The 16,936-nt window shown below is 40.1% G+C and overlaps 1 protein-coding gene across 20 annotated transcripts in view; it reads left to right on the forward strand.

The window, feature by feature from the left end:
* The window catches only part of TENM3 (teneurin transmembrane protein 3), a 1,294,211-nt gene that overhangs the window by 1,134,471 nt on the left and 142,804 nt on the right, over window positions 1-16,936 (forward strand). The window lies entirely within an intron of this gene.

The raw sequence follows: 16,936 nt of genomic DNA on the forward strand, positions 1-16,936 counted from the left end.
ACATGACAAATTTTTTGCTGCTTTTTATTAGCACAACTTAAAGACGCCCAGTGTTGAGTTTCTCCCGATATTTATGACTACGCGTAAAAAAGGAATCACAACCAATTTCAAGAAATTAATACAAATATAGGAAATGCACTCTTTCCCTCCTCCCCCCGGAATCATGTCTTTTACTCTCAGCTTGATACGAGGTCAGCGAAGGTAAATAATCCACGAGAAATACTCTATGTAAACGGACCGTTTTTCCCATTCAAATATAAAGATCTCCCTGACTTGAAAAACACCCAAGGACGACAACAGTAAGAAATACCTTTCAAGTCAGCTAAACTCCAGTTTCTGCCAGACATAAATATCTTCTCTGTGAAATACGGTGCTGTTTTCTCTGTTTTAGGCTATCGTTTTTGCAGAATGTAGCAACACCTCCTGACTAATGACAAGTGGAAAGCATAATACAATATTTACCATTTCAGTGCTACATTGCATAAATATTTAATTGGTGTTGCAGATGTCATTTGCTTTTACATTAGTGGTACTGAGAGCCGTGTGTTCTGGGAGAAATATCTAAACACAGAGGGGTGAAAGGAAAAGTAACTGGCACATAAATGATTTTTTAAAAAACTTGATAGATTGCTAGGAGTTAGAGGAAGGAATTCATCATAAAACCTTTACATTCTATTGAATCTCTATTCAAACAAAGGTCTCGCCCTATAGTATAACGGGTAAAATAAAACTCAAGTACGTATAGACTCTCAATTTATTGTCTCTGCTTACCCTTAAAATGTCAATCAACTCCTCACACCTCGCCTTTCTTCCTTAAAATTAAGGTTCCACGCTTTCTCTGTTAGTACTTTGTAATGTAACACCAGAAAAGGAAGTGACCGTTCGCTCATCCATCCATCACTCATTCAATATTTATTTATTGCGACACTGTGACAGATACAGAGGCGAACGAGATCACACGGTCCTTGCCCTCTTAGAGATGACATCTCAGGGCATGCAAACACTGAGCACTTAATTAGCATCGTGAGGACTATTTAAAAAGGAGAAACGTAGGAGACGAGAGACCGCATCAAAGGCCGAACTTCCTGAGTCTGAGCATTAGAGAAAGGTTTTCCTGCAAAAGCCTGAATAGTAAGTAGGATTGTGTGTTTGGACATAAGCTGACGTAAGGGCAAATCTGAAGTGTTACCACATAACGGAAATGTAGCCCAAAGAATCATTTTTCAGGAATATTAAGAGCAATATATTGTGATATAATAAAGATAAAATCGAGACGTGTCTGCAGACAAAAAGTGATGATACACATTTGTTTTCGTTGTTGAGTTAGTGTAGCTGGGAACCCATCTTGTAGGTAACCATCTAGAAGGGGGAAAGAAATGTTAACCTTGGAAGGTTGGGGCAACTTGATTTAAAATTGCCACAAGGGGGCACCTGGGTGGCTCAGTCAGTGAAGCATCTGACTTCTGCTCAGGTCATGATCTCAGGGCTCTGGCTCATGAGTTCGAGCCCCGCATCAGGCTCTGTGCTGATTCTTTAGATTCTGTGTCTCCCTCTGTCTCTGCTCCCCTCCTGCTCACATGCATGCTCCCTCTCCCTCCCTCCCTCCCTCCCTCCCTCCCTCCTTCTCTCTCTCAAAAATAAAATAAAAAGACTAAAAAAATTTTTTAATTAAAAAAATTGCCACAAAAATCTATGGTCTGTTTACGTTTGTTTTTCCCCCTTTAATTTTATTTTGTGTTTTATTTTTTTAATGTTTATTTTTGAGAGAGAGCATGAGTTGGGGAGGGGCAGAGAGAGAGAGAGAGAGACACACACAGAATCCGAAACAGGGTCCAGGCTCTGAGCTGTCAGCACAGAGCCCGATGAGGAGCTTGAACCCATGCCATGATTTGGACCTAAGCCGAAGTCAGACTCTCAACCGACTGAGCCACCCAGGCACCCCATCCCCTTGTTTTTAGATAACAAATACACATACCTTGAGAGTTTTGTTTGTTAAGTATGCCCAGGAGACAGTTTTAACACTGTTAAAAGAGATGGTATTTGTGAGTTCTTTCTCAACATCCCTGAGTACTCTATTAATCTCTTTTGAAGAAATTTAACGCATATGTTTCCTGTATTTCAAACATTGTTAGGAAATGAAAACCATGTTGCTCTGCTTCTAATAACCATAGAGGTCAGCCTGTCCAATTACTATTACTGAGTTGGACCTAAAAGACATTACTTTGAGACCCGTCCCATTGTGCATTTTAAGTACATAACAAACGGAATCAAGGAACAATTCTATTTGAATCTAGACCCACTTCTGTATACTCCTCAGATGGTTTTTGAGAGAAAATTCAGGGTTTTGAAAGACAAGAACTCCCAGTCTATCCTTTACCTGGTGGATTCCATCACTAGTAACTTGTTCAGGTTTCCAAAGACGGAACTTAGTCCTCTTTTCCCAGTGGTCTTCGTCGGGAAGGTGACGTAACATTGGCCGGCTCCATACTAGAATCGTCTTTTCTCCCTAATACTTGACCCACAGACTGATCTTTCCATCTGCCTTCACTAGGGAGCTCTTTCGTCACTTGTAATAGGCCTCCTGCCCCTAAAGCAGAGAACACCTTCCAGGTACTTCCCTACATTTCCCGGGACTACAGAAGGATATCCAAGATGACCTTGAAGGTCACTGCATGTGGTTCTAGAATACGGGTTCCTTCATTGTGGGGAAAAAAAAATGATGCAAGTACTCTTTCATAGTGGAATTTGTTTTTTATGGGCATTTCCTTATAATTATTACCAAGTAGCACAGTCAATTTAATTCCACTAAGTGTAGCAATTATTGAATTTCTCTCCGAAACACTGAATTCACGAAGATGAGTGAGATGTAATCTTTACCACGATGATTTGCATTATCCCATTACAACATACTTTCAGAATGCTGTTTTTAAATGTAGACCCTCAAAGCAGGAAGATTTGAGTTTTGTATCCTACCTCTGTCACTTACTAGCTGTGGAGTCTTGAGCAGGGAACTACCCTCCATAAACTTGAATTTCCTCATCAGTGTAGCTAGGATTAGTAAGAGTACAGCTCTTGGAGACCTTTAATAAAATAATGAATGTGCCTGATAAAATGTAAGTGCTCAATTAGCTTTAGCTGCTATCATTGTTCCTTATAGCAACATAGTAAATCCAATATAATTATCCACACTTTTTTTTAATTTTTTTTCAATATATGAAATTTATTGTCAAATTGGTTTCCATACAACACCCAGTGCTCATCCCAAAAGGTGCCCTCCTCAATACCCATCACCCACCCACCCCTCCCTCCCACCCCCCAAGAACCCTCAGTTTGTTCTCAGTTTTGAAGAGTCTCTTATGCTTTGGCTCTCTCCCACTCTAACCTCTTTTTTTTTTTTTTCCTTCCCCTCCCCGATGGGTTTCTGTTAAGTTTCTCAGGATCCACATAAGAGTGAAACCATATGGTATCTGTCTTTCTCTGTATGGCTTATTTCACTTAGCATCACACTCTCCAGTTCCATCCACGTTGCTACAAAGGGCCATATTTCGTTCTTTCTCATTGCCATGCAGTACTCCATTGTGTATATAAACCACAATTTCTTTATCCATTCATCAGTTGATGGACATTTAGGCTCTTTCCATAATTTGGCTATTGTTGAGAGTGCTGCTATAAACATTGGGGTACCAGTGCCCCTATGCATCAGTACTCCTGTATCCCTTGGGTCAATTCCTAGCAGTGCTATTGCTGGGTCATAGGGTAGGTCTATTTTTAATTTTCTGAGGAACCTCCACACTGTTTTCCAGAGTGGCTGCACCAGTTTGCATTCCCACCAACAGTGCAAGAGGGTTACCGTTTCTCCACATCCTCTCCAGCATCTATAGTCTCCTGATTTGTTCATTTTGGCCACTCTGACTGGCGTGAGGTGATATCTGAGTGTGGTTTTGATTTGTATTTCCCTGATAAGGAGCGACGTTGAGCATCTTTTCATGTGCCTGTTGGCCATCCGGATGTCTTCTTTAGAGAAGTGTCTATTCATGTTTTCTGCCCATTTCTTCACTGGGTTATTTGTTTTTCGGGTGTGGAGTTTGGTGAGCTCTTTATAGATATTGGATACTAGCCCTTTGTCCGATATGTCATTTGCAAATATCTTTTCCCATTCCGTTGGTTGCCTTTTGGTTTTGTTTGTTGTTTCCTTTGCTGTGCAGAAGCTTTTTATCTTCATAAGGTCCCAGTAATTCATTTTTGCTTTTAATTCCCTTGCCTTTAGGGATGTGTCGAGTAAGAGATTGCTACGGCTGAGGTCAGAGAGGTCTTTTCCTGCTTTCTCCTCTAGGGTTTTGATGGTTTCCTGTCTCACATTCAGGTCCTTTATCCCTTTTGAGGTTATTTTTGTGAATGGTGTGAGCAAGTGGTCTAGTTTCAACCTTCTGCATGTTGCTGTCCAGTTCTCCCAGCACCATTTGTTAAAGAGACTGTCTTTCTTCCATTGGATGTTCTTTCCTGCTTTGTCAAAGATGAGTTGGCCATACGTTTGTGGGTCTAGTTCTGGGGTTTCTATTCTATTCCATAGCCACACTTGTTAGAAGGAGAAGTCACAGGCCCAGAGAATCAGTGGCTTGCCCTGCGGTAAAGACAGTGTGTATTTGAACAGGGACTATAATCTGGGTCTCTTGATCTTGAATCTGGGACTTTTCCCCACCATTTCGCAAGGTATTGTTCCTCACAGGGATTTAAGAATTTAAAGGCGGTACGTGGACAGGAGAGAATAAATAAGACCGGATTACAAAATGAGGAATGTGTTCCCTTTTGTATTCTTACCCCATCGCATCTGATTCTGTCATGACGAAGCTGTCGGCAGATGATCGCATGTCATGACACGTATCTGTCATCCTTCTTTCACGAGAAAGAACACTTTTGCTGCCTATCATTTCTGCATAGATTTTAATAACATCGCTTACGGTTTAGTCCATTTATTCTTACTGTCTTCTATTTGTATCAGGAGATACTGATTTTTCCTTTAAGGTGATGCTATAACGTGTTCTCTGAAAATAAATGTATTTAAATTTTTAAGCTAATAATCCCACGGAGGAAATAAGTATGTAAGTGTAAAAATATTTAGTTTTAAGATAAAAAGGCATAGACGGTTCACAATTATATCATAAAGGCGATGGGCACATTTTTAAAAAACGTATAGGAATCATTGCTGACGAGACGGAAAATGCTGTAGGTCCCCTTCATTGATTGTGTCGTTTAAAAAAAAAAATGTGTTAATGTTTATTTATTTTTGAGAGAGAGACAGAGTGGGGGGGGGAGGGGCAGAGAGGGAGGGAGACACAGAATCCGAAACAGACTCCAGGCTCTGAGCTGTCAGCACAGAGCCCGACCCGAGGCTCAAACCCACAAACCGTGAGATTGTGACCTGAGCCAAAGTCGGATGCTTAACCGACTGAGCCCCCCAGGCACCCCCACCGATTGTGCCTTTTAATTTCATTCTAGATCCTTAATCTTTTCACTAACTACGTTTGTAGTTTAACAACCTAACTGCGTGATGTGGTTAGTGAGCCTATGTGAGGTACACGGCATTTGTACATAAAACCTAACCATGTTATTTCAGTCATTTCAGATAATTACAAATTCTACCATTCTTCCCTAGTTTTAGAGTCAAGATATTTTTAGATGCTTTTCACTTCTTCTGAGAAATTCTTTATAATCTTAGAAAAGAATCACAGAGAGAGAAGCAATGCATGGTTAAAGCAGGAAAGTGGGCCACTTATTTTTAGGAAAGGAGTGTGAGACCCCCAGAGACAAAGGCGGGTTGACAGTGTGAGCCGGTGTCCTGATCAGAGACGATAACTTCCTTTGTGTTTCACTTTGACGTGAATGTCCACAAATGCTTCATAAATATCCATCAGTAATCATCAAGATAAGTTCATAAGTAAGGAAACCTGCCCTCCAAGTCAGCCCAGGTTAATGGGGAAGCATCTGGAACACTGGCTTCCGAGGATCTGTTCCCACCTGTGTGATGACGTGAGACGGTCAAGGAAGACTGATACGATCGGTCAAAGTTACTGTCATGTACCAGGTGCCTGAAGTGGTCAGGTAGATTGCACGTCACTCGTCAGAATTGATGAGGCAGACAACGGTGACCACATTTTTGTTGATGAACCGTGGATAAACAGCGAACTACCTGAGCTGGTTGTGCCCAGATTCCCGAAGGGTCGTTGATCTTGTTGCAAGTTGCCACTCAACAACCATGCATGCACACACATGCGCACATGTGCACACACACACTCACAGATCATATTTTCCCTCTTTGGGAGAAATGGCCTATTTTGGGGGGGATGTTTCTCTGGATTTTGCCGTATGCTTTTTAAATGTTTTTAATGTTTTTATTTGTTTTTGAGAGAGGGAGAGACAGAGACAGCAGGGGAGGGGCAGAGAGAGAGGGAGACACAGAATCTGAAACAGGCTCCAGGCTCCGAGCTGTCAGCACAGAGCCCAACGCGGGGCTTGAACCCACGGACCGGGAGATCATGACCTGAGCCGAAGTTGGACGCTTAACCATCTGAGCCACCCAGGTGCCCCTGCTCTTTGCTATATTTTAATAAACCAGTTTTCTTCTAGGAATCTCCATGTCCTTAATAGTCGGGTCTTTTAATAAAGAGGATTAAAGTGTCTTACACTTCCAAAGAATTGTAATTTTCAGGTCTGTTCTACTCCCTTTGCCAAATAGTCAAAACAAGCCAAAAAGATTCTCTGTTTAAGTAGATTATTAACATGCATACATACTGGTTACAAAAAAGTAAGATACAGCTCTTAACGCTATTACAGAAGAAAGGAATCCAGATGAAAACTGGCTTTTGAATAATGAGTAGATCCATGAGGTTTCAATGGCAAAGCTGCTAACAGCTGTCGCTGATGAATCCTCTGTTACGTACATTTCGTGAGAAGAGCAAGGTCAGTATATTGGCATGCAGGGAATGGTCCATACATCATGTAAATGATTTCATTGTGTATTTTGAATGCTCTTGAAATTGGTCCTCTTGCCATATTCCTTAATGCTGACAACTGTTTCCTCAAGGATTATCCAGTCGATTGATAATGACTGGCCCCTTTGGACACCTAATCATAATGGCGAACACGTTGTTCTCTCCATGAGCTTGGAGGCTGAATGCTTCTTTCATTCAGAAAACAGAGCCTGGACATGAGAGAAAATGAAGGAAACATTAGGAAAACAGTCTGTTTTCGAAGTCCTGATTTAATTCCCTTGGTGACAGACACAACAGCTGGATTCTCATAAGCCCCGTCAGCCTCGTCATTGGCCGTCACTGGGCGGCTAGAGTAACTGTCCCCTCAATGGCACCTTCAATGTGTCACACTGAGTCGACACAGTTAGGAAAGAAAAAAAAAGCAATGAAATTAGAAGTGAAATTTTTAATATACACTTAATTTTTAAGAGAACAGGAGTCAAATATTCTGGCAAATCTACGTAACTGAATCACTATCTCATCAAGACATTTTCATCACCCAAGTGATTCTACCTTAACATTGGCAACATAATGCCAAAAACAGAATAGAAAGGAGAAAGACCCAGAATGGACATATGTCAGCAGCCATTCCTTTTCTCTTTCCCCCTCCCTCCCCGAAAAATTGTTAGTTTACATAAAATCTATGATTTTAGCATGTTATCTTCTAATACTCCGAGGAACTTCCTACTCAAGTGTTATTAGCTCCTTTGAATATCAAAATATCCTATGGTTGGGATAATACCCTTCTCCTTCATGACAGCTTGAATACGTATTAATATGAAAGTTTTCCAAAAATACTGATTTTTGAGTGACCATATTTGGGATGGATAGATGGATAGATAGATAGATAGATAGATAGATAGTGAGATAAATAAATACAACCATGCTTGGGAGATAGGATACAGACTGTTGGAATAATATTAGACTTAGAAAGCTAATAACAAATAATAATGGATTCAAATGCCAAAATATTGCCTAACACACTCCCTCAACATGTATATGAACACAGCAGGAAATCCAAAACAAAAGCTAATTTATGGAAAACTATGTATTCCTAATGACAGTTCAGACCAGTAGGGGTCCAAGTTACAAACTACATCTTTACATGAGATGCTTTCATTTCACATTGAAAACCGGGCTGTATCCCGTAAGCATGTATCACATCAAATCATTACTTTATACTAAAGAGGATTTTTCTGATTTTGTTCCATAAAATCTAATCACCGCACATGCGCATCATGTGTATGTATGTATTCATGAAATTGAAACAAAAAATGAGGAAATGTTGCCTTCAAAGCCCAAGATACCGAGGGAATTGTGTGCATGACGTGGTAGTTTGGCCTCTGCCATTTTATTTTCAAAATTAAAAAAAAAAGGGGACAGCATTAGTGTTCTAATATGTTGGTATCTTACTGGTGCCTGATGTTTTTGCCCATACTCCATGGTGTAGTCTAAATATTCCTATTTTAAAACATATTGACGGACCAAAGAACTTAAATCTGGAAGAGACCTTAAAGATCGTTCCGTGCGATATTTATATAAACGGGAGATATAAGCCTCAGAGAAGCCCAGTGATTTGCCGAGGTCCCACAGGTAGTTGGAGCCAGAATCGAGACGGGACCCACTTCTCTTTTAATATAAACAAAGGCTCCACGAGGTGCCACAGGCAATATGTTGCAAACTGTGCCCTTCACTATAGAAGGTCAAATTCTGACTTTCTTTTCTTGCCACCTCTGGTAACATGTTCTTTTTTTTTTTTTTAATTTTTTTTTTTTTTTTTAACATTTGTTTATTTTTGAGACAGGGAGAGACAGAGCATGAACAGGGGAGGGTCAGAGAGAGGGAGGCACAGAATCTGAAACAGGCTCCAGGCTCCGAGCTGTCAGCGCAGAGCCCGACACAGGGCTCAAACTCACGGACCGCGAGATCGTGACCCGAGCCGAAGTCGGCTGCTTCACCGACAGAGCCACCCAGGCGCCCCTAACATGTTCTTAATGAATCTTCCTCAGAAAGATTATTTCTGGGAAAACGCACCACGGTAGATGTGAGGTCAGTTACAAGAAAGGGGAACTTCAAGACCTTAGCTTGCGTCGGTGAACTTGCAAGGCTTTGGAAGCGTCAACAAAACTGAATTGCAGACCTTCTCAAGATGATATTTTCTGGTTCTCGTATTACCTCATATTTTATTTTCTGTCTTTGTGAGAATGTTTGTTTGATCTTGTAATATTAAACAGCACTTAGCCAGTAACGGCAGGCGCGCTAAGAACTACCCTCTAAGTTGCCAAAGCCTCAGAATGTTACTCGTCAGGGTTCTGGTGGCATAAAGCTACGTTCGGCTTTCCGATGGCAAGGGTGCCTGCTTCTGTGTTCGCTTCACAACATCCCCTATAATTTGCTCCATGGTTCTGGCAGATTGCTGGACCGTGTCACCAGCTGTCGCCACCCCTCCTTCCCATCCGTGTTTGGCAGTATCCGAGAACACAATCATGCCAGTAGAAATAATAGTAGCTGTGATAACAACTTTCGTGGCATGGTCCCCAGAGACAAGATCAAAAATTTGGCACCTTTTCTCGCAACTTGGAACTAAAAATGGCGCCGAACTTGCTGCTTGGTGGCGTATAATTTCCTTTAATGACACATTTTGGTTTCAAGTATGCCACATGCTGGCTTTTACGTATCAAACCAACATATACTGGGTAAAAACAATGGCATGCCCTTTTTTTCTATGGGTAAGAGGTAAAATAGCTATAATATCGCGGATTCCTTTCACCTCCATCAGCCTTGAAAGGTAGAAGGAACGTATGCTGTAATTTCTTTCACTCAAATGGCCTTTGAGTCTGAAAGAAAATGTCGTCGTAAAATCTCGCTGATAATACTTCACTAGAATACTGTCTCAGAACTATTTCGATCAGTGAGGGTTGTTTCTTTTTGGTCTTACCATGATTTGGGAAAGCCTACAGAAGAAAAACTGAGAGATTATAGAATGGATTTTTTTAAATCATAGAAGAAATATTTCACTTTAAACATCTTCAGATTGGTTGTAATCTAAGAACACCGTGAGGCAACCTAAAAAGATACAGTCTGAAGTAGACTTTTGGCGTTAGTAACATAGGTTGCTCTGGTGATTGGTGGCTTACCACCCATGTGAGTTACTCCTAGAGTTGATGATCATGATAGTTTTTTGTGTTTTTTTTTTTTATGATCGACTTGGGTGATGTTCTTAAAAATATGCTCATTGCGTTTGAGGCTGACAAATGTTATTAGATATTACAACTAATTTAAAAAGACTGGGCGTCATCTCGGAAATCTAGATTCTCCTACCCTGAGAAAAAGGGAGGAATTAGACTCAGTGCCCCCAAGGCTTCTTCTTACGGTTAACAGTCTCAGAGGCTCTGTTAGTCACCCCTGTTTCTCAGGGACCCGTTCAGCCACAGAGATCCAGGCCTCTAAGATCCACTTGAAGCACAATGTTGAAAAAACTGAATTATGTATTAAACTTTTCCCTTAACGATCGTCTCTTATTTTTTCAGAGCTAAAATCCTATCATTTATTCCCTTTCTTCTCACACTCATCTCTCTTTTTCCCCTCAGAGTGCATGTTTTACCCCCTAGCTGCAAAGGTTCGTGTTCTCTTGCAACTCCCCACGCCTCACACTGCAGAAAGTAAAAAATCCATTCAAATACAAAGTGAGATGTTTCAGGTTAAATACTACAAAGTGTTATGGTAGTGCAGAGTAGCTCTCAATTCCAGGAAGGCTTCATGAAGAAGTATCATGTCAACTAGACCTCCGGGTACCGGTCGAGAGCTCATCAGACACAACTTGGGGGTGGCATCCCAGAAGCCAGGAACGATAGGAACAAAGGCACGGAAGCAGGGAAATTAAGGGCGTGATTTAAGTGGTAGACAAGCAGTCTGGCCAGTTCATGGGCTCTGTGACATATCCACATTGCTGTGCCACAGATCTCCAGCGTTTCGGCATCTTACGGAATTTACTCTCTGCACCTTTTAACCCACAACGCCCCGTTTTCCCTTACCCTTCGCCCCTGGTGACCACCATATCAATTCGACTACTTTAGATACCGCTTATAGGTGAAATCAAACAGGATTTGTCTTCTCATGACTGGCTTATTTCACTGAACATAACGTCCTCAAGGTCCATCCATGTTATATCACGTGGCAAGATTTCCTTCCTTTTTAAGACTGAGTAATAGTCCATTGTGCGTACCTACCACGTGTTCTTTATCCGTTCTTCTGTCGACGGACATGGGGATGTTTCTGCCTCTGGGCTGCTGTGAGCAGTGCTGCTGTGAACACGAACGTGCACGCATCTCTTTGAGTCCCTCCTTTCAGTTCTTTTGAGTTGTATAACCCACGAGTGGGATCCTGGATCATACAGTTGTTCCAGTTTTCTTTTTTTTTTTCTTTTTTTTTTTTTGAGGAACTACCATAGTGCTTTCCAGAGCAGTTGAACCATTTCACAATCTCAACAACCGTGCACAAGGGTCTAATTTCTCCCCATCCTCACTGAGACGAGTCACAATGGTTTTAAACTACAAATCAGTCTGGGGTGGCCATGAGCTGACAGTCGTTAACCCAGTACATGAATTTGTTTGATCAAATTGCTTTCCTTCTGACACCCAAGATTTGCACTGAAGAAGCCTTCCCTCGCTCTTCCTTCCAATTCCTCTGATGGAGTCACTTCCCCTTCTACATTGGTATCTTTCCTAAATGAACACCTAGGAGCCTCAGAGAGACAAGCCCCCGCAGGGAGGGTGTGGGGAAGTGAAAATACACATTCGTTACTTTTGCTGTGTGTTAGATGGACTGCTTTTATGTAAAAATTTTAATTTTTTTAATGTTTGTTTATTTTTGAGACAGAGACAGAATGTGAGTACAGGAGGGGTAGGGAGAGAGGGAGACATGGAATCCAAGGCAGGCTCCAGGCTCTGAGCTGTCAGCACAGAGCCCGATGTGGGGCTTGAACTCACGGACCATGAGATTGTGACCTTGAGCCAAAGTCAGACGCTCAACCAGCTGAGCCACCCAGGTGCCCCAAGAATAAAAATTTTAATTTAAGTGTAATATTCATTTAGAAAAGTATACAGATCATAAGCGAACATACCAGTGGAACCCCCACCCAGATAGAAAAATAAAATACTCCTGGCATTCCAGAAGTACCCTATGGCCTCTTGCCAGTCATTACCTAGCCCCGCCTCCCTAGAGGTAATCATTCTGGTGGCTTTTGTTCCTACCAGTTAATTTTATCTGCTTCTGAACTTCATACGCATTGACTTACACAATATTCGTGGGTTTTGTTTGTTTGTTTGTTTTTGTGAATGGATTCTCTTGCTCAATACTGTGCTTATGAGATTTATCCATACTGTTGCATCTGGCAATGCCTTCTTCATTTACATTGGTCTATAGAATCCCTTGTATGACTACACTATAATTTGTTTTTCCTCTTTCCTGCTAGCAGACATCTGGGTTTCCAGTTTGTGGCTATTACAAATAATGCTTCTGAGAACATTCTTGTTCATGCGTTTTGGTGCTGTGTGTATATTTATTTCTATTGGATATAAGGACAGACGTTTGTAGACCAACTGGGGACTTAACCATAATTTCTAAGATGTTTAATACAAAGAAAATACGTTCTAATTCCAGACAAACAGCGAACAAATGATTTTAAAATGCTGCCATTTTCACTGGGTAAACATCTTGTATTTAGAAGCCAATTTTGACAAATGGACAGCTTCTGATTATATGTACTGTCAAAAAATAAATTAATAATTTGTGTTAAGTTTCTTTTTAATTTCTTTAATGTGAATGCTCAGTTTTAATTCAGAACAATTCAGAAGGAAAACAGCACAGTATAGGAAGAGAAGTCCTGAAATTGGGTCAAGAGATCTCGTATCATGAGTTGTCTTTCTACGCTAACTTTTTATTTTTTTAAAGAATTTTTTTTTCAACGTTTATTTATTTTTGGGACAGAGAGAGACAGAGCATGAATGGGGGAGGGGCAGAGAGAGAGGGAGACACAGAATCGGAAACAGGCTCCAGGCTCTGAGCCATCAGCCCAGAGCCTGACGCGGGGCTCGAACTTACGGACCGCGAGATCGTGACCTGGCTGAAGTCGGACGCTTAACCGACTGCGCCACCCAGGCGCCCCTGCACTAACTTTTTAAAAAACATTGGGTAAGTCACTAACCCTCTCTCTGCCTGTGTTTCACTCACAACAGGGATAATGACCCCCGTCAGGCAGTACATTATTGGAAGATAATAGACATCAAAGTATTTTAAAATATAAAAAAACACACTCGAGCAGACATATAGTTACTGCTGCCATTCACAAATTCCATTCTTCCTTGAGTAACATTTTAGATATGAATCCAGCCCCCGCCCCTCATTAAAACCGCCCAGAAATACATGGAAATAGCAATATAAAACTGTGAAACAAGATATCAGAAATGAATTTTTTAAGATTAAAGCTACATGAATGCTCTTTCTGTAACTTTGAAATACACACATGTAGCGTTTACATGTAGTTTTTAAATCGCTGTTTTTCAGACTCTTAGAGTTAACCGCAATAGCCCGTTGTTAATTCCATCATTATCCTATTACTGTAAATTATTCTCCTCAAAAAGAGAATATAGTACAGTGAAAAGTACTCATACAGAAGAACTGTGCCTGGAATACACAAATGTTCCTTATTAATATCTTTGCCCATCCTCCGCCGTCAGATACTATCTCTGCCTTCAGTTTTCTAGATCTAGTAGAAAACATTGTCTAGCCTGCGGCCCCCACGAAAGTCACATTTCACCTCCTTCTGCGTGGATTTTCACATTCCACTGCCCCCCGGTAGAAGAGAGGACAGGCATGTTGTGGAATGCCTGTCCTCCAGGTCTGGGTTTAAGGGCAACGTCCACTGTTGACCTGCTTGAAACCTAAAACTCTCAAAAAGCCTCAGTTTTCGGAGTGCCTGGGTGGTTCAGTTGGTTAAGCATCAGACTCTCGATTTCTGCTCAGGTCATGATCTCACAGTTCTGTTCGTGAGATCAAGCCCTGCACCAGGCTCTGCACTGACAGTGTGGAGCCTGCTTGGGATTCTCTTTCTCTCTCTCTCTCTCTCTCTCTCTCTCTCCCTCCCTCTCTGTCTGCCCCTACCCTTCTCACTCTCTCTCTCTCTCTCTCTCTTTCTCTGAAAAATATTTTTAAAAGCCTCAATTTTCTCAGATTTAAAATGAAAAAAAAAATAGTATTAAGTGGGGTCTTTGTGAAGATTCAGGGAGATAAAACAGGTGAGGCAGTAACACACATTTGACACATAGTAAATGTCCAGTGAATGTTTTCTTTAAAAAGAGATCTAACACCAACACAAGGAACACTGTGTGCAGGCTTGCCCACCTAAGCTCTCTGCCCCGGGGGTGAGGGGCTCACAAGAGCACAGAGCTAGCTCCCAGCCACTTCTGGACCACCCCCTGCCCCCCCACTGGCTCATGCATAAATCAAGGATTGATTTTACCCTTCATGAGTAGTGGCACCAGACGCCTTCCCATGGCTTCAAACGTGCTTTCCAGCTCAGGCATTGAAGGATTAGCTCATCCGCCTTTATTTGCATATGTAGTTTATTTCACCGATTTTCCCTGCCTTTGTCTGCCAAGACTTCCCACAGAGTTTTATTGCACCAGTGCTCAGTAATTTCTATCGCATTTTTGACTTTTATGAGTTTGCTGCCTCTGCCTTTGCCTCTGTCATTTTTGGAGTCAGTCTGACTAACACCCTGTATTTGTATAAAAATCTCAAGTTACACGTAATGAGCGTCAAGAGCATCACTCAATACCAAACGCCCAAGATTTTCAAAGTACATAATACCCCAAGACCAAACAACTTGTTGGTCTCTGTTTTCAATGCGATGTTAAGAGATGTAATATTACTGGGCAGGGTTCTCATTATACAACATCTTAAGTAGAAATGGAATTTCATTTTATTGAGATTTTCTGTAAGAAAAATATATATGAGAAAGCTATTGCCTAAAAAAATAAAACAAAAAAATTGCAAAAAAAAAAAAAACCAAAATAAAATAAAATCACTCTCCAAACACACACATAAGATCACTTTCTAATATTTGACATTGTGCAGTTTCCGTTGATTCTCTCTCTTGAGTCTCTCTCTCTCTCTTGACTTCAAAGTCTATTAAAACCAATAATATAAGCAAATCTATCATCCTGGGAGACTTTTTATGTTACATAAAAGCCCACGATGATGATAAATTATTTTGTGGAGAAACTTTGACCCTTTCGGAATATTTATCATTGGCATGCCAAAGTACGTCTGTCAAACCTTCTCCTGTATGCAGGACCAGTTCCCATTATTTCATTGAAAAATTGCTGAAATATCTGAAACCTTGAAAAACATACGAAGCAATAAATGTTTAGAAAGCTCCTGACATTTTGCCGCTCAAATACTAAGCAATTTAATGCAAAATGACATGTGAAGCTATACTTCCTTACAAGTTGACAGTTTTTGAATTCAAGGATTCTATAACGTATATCTTAATCCTTGAAAAACCAGAGTTTGAAAGGAGTTGCTGGCAGATTATAATTCGAGAGGGGAGTATATACATTTTACAGATATACAGGGTAGATGTAGCTCTGTGTGTATCTGTTTGCTGTGTTTCTTATTAGGGTTATGTTTGTATATTATTATCATATATATGATATATATTGATATATATTGATATATATATTGATATATAGATATATATTGATATACATTGATATACATATTGATTGATATATATATTGATACATATATTATTATCATATATATGATATATATTGATATATATTGATATATATATGATCATATATTATATATGATATATATGATATAATGATAATATATTATATATATTATAATAATATAATATATTATTGTATTATTATGTTTGTATATTATTATACAATCACTTATGATTGTATTTCAGGTATTGTTAATGAAAGATGGCGAAACTTGTAGAGTGTTGAAATCTTTTCAAATCAAACTGTTGAATCTTTTAACTTTAATTGTATATGGTACTAGGGGACTTTCATATACTATTTTCATATACTATTATATACTATATACTTTTCGTATACTGTTATGCTAATGCAGTCGTTAATCACTCACTAATAATATAACACCCTACTCTTATCCACTTACTTCTTTTATATTATTAACTTTTCCTTTAAATTGCTGTGTTTTCATCCACAACTGTTTTCTTGATTTTGAAACCTCAGAACATAGATTTCATGAACTTGACAGGCACTTATTAAGACTTCCTACGTATAAGGTACATGAGATACAAAAGTAAATGAAAATGGTCTTGACAGAGATGGTCGGCCCAGTCAGAGACGGCTTCCCCACATCGTTGGTGCCTACCATCTGAGTGATGAATGGATATTTTACAGTGGATGGTGAGCATTACAGACAGAAGGGACTATATGTTGAGAGGTTCCATGGTCTGGTCAGGTGACTTCATATAGTTCAGTAGAGTACAGAATAAATAAATGAAATACTTAAGTACTAGGAGCTGTCCTGCTATGTATTAACTAACTGTCCATCATATGCCCCCATAGACCTATACCATCTAGAAAGTTCATATCTATTAAGTAAGGACCAACCTCATTTTCTAAGTAAAACTAGTATTAACAGTATTACATCATTTAATCCCAAATTGAGGATTAAACCAAAATCTAACATCTAAACCCCTCTTCTTTCCACTGTGCCAGTATAATTGTGTTACTACATATGTTGCATATTTAATAAGGGCTTGCCTTTTGACAGTGGTAGTTATCATGCTGTGTCTAACAATACTTCTTAAACACTATGTCTTTCTTCACCTCTCTCGTAAATTCCAATACGTATCGTGA

This window comes from Puma concolor, chromosome B1 (assembly GCF_028749965.1).
Source record: "Puma concolor isolate L17-30 chromosome B1, mPumCon1.1.hap2, whole genome shotgun sequence".
Classification (NCBI taxonomy): Eukaryota; Metazoa; Chordata; class Mammalia; order Carnivora; family Felidae; genus Puma; species Puma concolor.